This window comes from Nannospalax galili, unplaced genomic scaffold (assembly GCF_000622305.1).
Source record: "Nannospalax galili isolate Female #2095 unplaced genomic scaffold, S.galili_v1.0 scaffold406, whole genome shotgun sequence".
Taxonomy (NCBI): Eukaryota; Metazoa; Chordata; class Mammalia; order Rodentia; family Spalacidae; genus Nannospalax; species Nannospalax galili.
Window position 1 is genome coordinate 2,927,812 of NW_008357033.1, and position 4,932 is coordinate 2,932,743.

Sequence of the window (4,932 nt, forward strand, 5' to 3'; positions counted from 1 at the left end):
CACTCACCAGCCCCACAGAAGCTGTGGGACCAAGCAGTGAAGATCTAGGATAGGGCTAGGGAGATGGCTCAGTGCTGGCCATGCATGCATAAGGACCTCAGTTTGGATCCTCAGCTCCTATGTAAAAAGTCAGGCACAATGGCACATATCTGTAACACCATCACTGGGAGGGGAGGATGGAGACAGGCAAGTTCATGAAGCTCGGTAGGCCAGCCAGTCTAGCCAAATTGATGAGCTCCAGGTTCAAGGAGAGACCTTGGCTCAAAGTACAAGGTGGAGCACTATTGAGAAGGATGCCTGACATTGACCTCCAGCCTTCACATACATTTGTGCACACCCACATGAACATGTACACACACACACACACACACACACACACACACAGATTCCATGAGAAAGTAAGCTTTTCCAGGAACTCCTGAGCTCCCCTGAGGCTGTTCTCATGTGCCTGGTTGCTTTAACATCTCACCCCACTCTGCTATGACAATACCATCATCCACATTTCACAGATGAGGAAATTGGTTATCCATGAGGTTGACTGAATTGACCATGTCACAGAGCTCATAATGGGCTGGGCCAAAATTTGATGGTGATTGGGTCTGATTTATACAATCACAGACCTTTAAATGAAAATGGAATGCAGAGACTTTGAAGCTCCTAATATAAAACAGCAGGATCCAAGTTACCAAATCTAGAAGATTCTTTCCTGCTGAGAAGTATGCTTGGGACATTTGCCTGACTGGAAAAAATATATAGGTCTTTAATCATTTTCCACATGAAGGGCTATGGTGTGGAGGATGGTCATGTGACCCAAGGAAAGTCTTCCCTGGGAATTTTGCAGTTGCTGAATGGCAAAATACCTCACAATCTTCCCTGGGGTCACTGAGCTCATATGAAATTCTAGAGAATCTGGTATTCATCTTATGACCACAGTGGAGTGACAAAGTAAGAGAGAAGAGCGTATAGGAAGAGCAGCGAGTTGGGGGATGGGGAGGGCAGGTAAGATTGTGTTGGAAAGATGGCATTCAAATTCCCAGACTCTTCTACACTAAGCTGGTGAAGTTTATTAAGGTGCAAGAGCTCATCAGTGACTTTCCTGCTTAAGTCACTTGGAGTTTCTCTCACTTTGTGTCAGTATTTGATGTATGCATGTGTGTGCATGTGTGTGGTGTATGGTGTGGTGTATGGTGTGGTGTATGGTGTGGTGTATGGTGTGGTGTATGGTGTGGTGTATGGTGTGGTGTATGGTGTGGTGTGTAGGTATTTAATGTCTTCATCACTTTCTAACTTGTTTTTCTTTTACATTTTCATCTGTGATATGTGTGGTATGCATGTGTAGGTACACATGGTTGCATGTCCGGGGGCACATCTCTCTCTTCCTGTATGTATGTGTGTGCATAGTCTGAGGTTGAGGTCTGGAATAAACCTCAGTCAGTCTTCTGCCTTCTTCACTGGTGTGTTCTCTCAGTCAAACCCAGAGCTAGTTTACATAGCCACAGCCTTCTAGCCAGATTGCTCTGGGGATCTCCTGTCTCCGATATCTGAGGCTGGAATTACTAGCAGGCCACCACAACCACCAGCTTTTTACATGGGTTCTGGGGATCTGAAATCTTGTTCTTTTGTTGGCACAGCTCTTTAACCACTGGGCCTCTCCCTAGCCCTCTGCCTTATTTTGTGAGACAAAGTCTCTCACTGAACCTGGAAGCCATTGATTCAGCTTATCTAACTGGTTGGCAAGTGCCAGGGACCTTCTGTTTCTACCTCCTCAACAGGGTCACAGATACATGCCACCACATCTGGCTTTTGTTGCGTGGGTGGGTGCTGAGACTCCAAGCTCAGGACCTCATGCTTGTACAGCAAGCACTTTACTCACTGAGGTTTCGGTCACTCAGCCACCATGGTCAGCTTGATCTTGGACATACTTACCTCGTCAGCCTGACTCACACTGATTCTTCGTTATCTTCTGATTATGTATAGTCTTTCCTACCATCCTGGAGCCTTAAGGCAGAGCTGTCAAACTCTGACAAGAAAAATCATAAAGCCCAGCATGACTTAGCAACTTGGCAGAGACCCCATATTATGGAGAAGTAGTGCCCCACCCCCATAAGCTGGTCCCTGGGTGATGGGCTTTTTGAGAAGTGACTGGATCCTGAGGGCACTAGCCTCACCCATAAGTTCACAGCTGAACAGCTATTAGGAGGGGTTCTTGTTGGAGGAAGTAGGTCACAGGGCTGTGCCTTTGAAGTGAATATCTTATACCCAGTCTCCTTCCCCATCTCCCTCTCTGTCCATCTCCCCCTCCTCCCTCTCTGCTGTTTGTCCACCATGACATGGGTGGCTTTACTCGACACACTCCCACCACCATGATGCTCTGCCCCACCTCAGTCCTGAAAGCAATGGAACCTAGTGACTATGAATGGAATCTCTGAGACCAGAAGCCAAAGGAAACCTCAGGCTTTTCATCACTGTGAAAAACACCCGCGAGAACATTGTAATGGGAGGAAAGATCTGTCAGCACAAGGGCAGCAGGGAGAGGCAGAAGTCGCAAACTAAGTCAACCCTGGCCACAGAGGTCATAAAAGGATGATCCGGCAAAGCCATAGGATAGCTATCCGGTAGCACTGAGAGTCCAGGGCCCACCCGGGCTTTGGCGCAGACCCTCTGAGCTTAGCCTCCCCAGTGGTGACCCGATGCTTCCTTCACTTGCTGTTCAACCATTAAGTGTCTCTTTGAAACCACTTCATTCCAGCTAGAATGTTCTTGTTGAGTTCACAGGTCAACAGCAGGCATGAGCCACAGGATGTCAACCTTCACATATCTAAAGCTTCCCTTTTATCCCCAAATAAAATGTCCTCCACAGGCTCATGTGTTTGAACAGTTGATCCCCAGCTAATGTGCTGTTTGGGGAGGTTCTGGAACTTTTAGGTAGATGGAGCCTAAGTGGAGGAAGTAGATGACAAGGATGGGCCTTAGGGGTTATAGCCTGACTTGGTTCCAGCCCAATATCTGTGCTTCATGACTGACAAAGTGATGAACCAGTCACTGCATTCTGGCCATGATGAACTGTATCCCCTCATGACTGTGAACCAGAATAGATCTCTCTTCCCTTAAGTGCTTCATAATGGGTATTTGGCCAGATGAGAAAGTAAAAAGTTCGACAGCCCAATTATATACAATATTTAACACAGGAAAAATTAGAAGAAAGTCCTTTTTTAAAAATACACGTATTTCAACCTGTAAATGCTCAGGTACCACAGAGCACCTGAATCAAACCAGTTAACCTTGTACTATTAGTTACTTTTCTGTTACTATGATAAAACATCACGACCAGAAGCAATTTAAGGAACAAAGTTTATTTTGGCTTACAATTCAAAAGAGTTCCCTAATGGCAGGAGAGGCATAGCGGTACGCTGCTGGAGCAAAAAACTGGGAGATCACGTCTCAACCACACACAGGAAGGGGAGGGCAAACTGGAAGAGAAGTGAGGTTAAAATCCCTCAAAGCCCACCCCCAGGGATGCACGTTCTCCAGCAAGGCTCCACATCCTAAATGTTCCACAACCTCCCCCAAACAGTGCCACCAACTGGGGACCAAGTGTTCAAATACATGGGCTTATGGGAGACATCTCTTTTTCAAACCACAACAGACCCACATACAATGCACACATCTCAACTGTGGTAGGATGATCTGAAGTCATTTCAAACAAGATAGAGGGGAAACCTCAAGAAGTAAAGCTGAACACTACATAAAAATGAGCAGTCTGTGAAGTAATAACTGACAGGTCTTCTGTGTGGTGCTAACATCTGACTTCAATTGTCAGTGGGATATTTGCCAGTCATACAAGGTAAATAGACTGGCTTTGTCCAGCAACCCAAGCTATGCTGGACAGCTATCTTGCCTGGCCTCCACCCACCAAATGCCAACAGGTTTCTTATCATGATAGCAACCCTCCCCCTCCGTGAATACAATGCTCCTGAGGAGCAGAAGCATCTCTTCTGGGGACCACAAAGGCGGGACATGGGAATATGGGAGCACAAGTTTAATCTGCCTTGTTAATGCAGAGCTGGGCCTCCCAGGCTGGAGCACAATGGAGCTGCAGTAGGAAGGGGAGGTGGGGTCCACCCTGGGACTTTCTTCTTTCCTGTGCCACCACAAGGTCCTACTCCCAGGGAGCAGCTGTTGACTGTGTCCCAGTATACCTCAACCTAAGGGTATGTTCCTCCACACCTAGCCTTGGCCTCCTGCACACACTAAGCCCATGGACTTGGAAGCAGGCATCCAGAGCAGGAGCCAAAGTCTGGGTCAAAAATACTAGGTTCAAGGGTCCTGTCTCTTCACTTCCCAGACCAGTTCCTACCAGGCTTTGCCATTCTAGTCCTGAGGGAGGTGGAGACACCCTCCTTCCCCAGCCTTCTAACCTTCCAGGTAAGGCCTCAGATCTTCTAGAGTACATCTGAACCATCCAGGGGGTAGCTAGGTCTGCATTTCCAACCCACAAAACAGGAAGCAGAGGTTTACACTTACACGCTATACCTAAATGCACTGTTTGGAAGTCGACCTGTGAGTCTCTTTCAGCATTCCTGTAATGATCCATATGACCTGAGGCTCACGGCAGAATCCAAACTAAGATAGCGAACAGCAAAGCCCATACTTGGCAGGGTATTAGCTCGGAGGGCAGAGGCAGAGGCAGAGCCCCCACCATTGAAGTGCATCTCTCCCTTACTCTACAGGAACACATGTAGAAGAATTCTTGCAGGCTAAACACAAGTCTCATGAGATGAGCTCCATCAAAAGCTGTGGCTTGACAGATAATTACTCAGAAGGACTTCTAGGTCCCCACAGGATTTCCAACATCACCAACCAGACTGAACTCAACACTGCCTGTCCCCCTTGACAAATGTGACCAGTGGACTCTGGGGACAGCTATGCTTG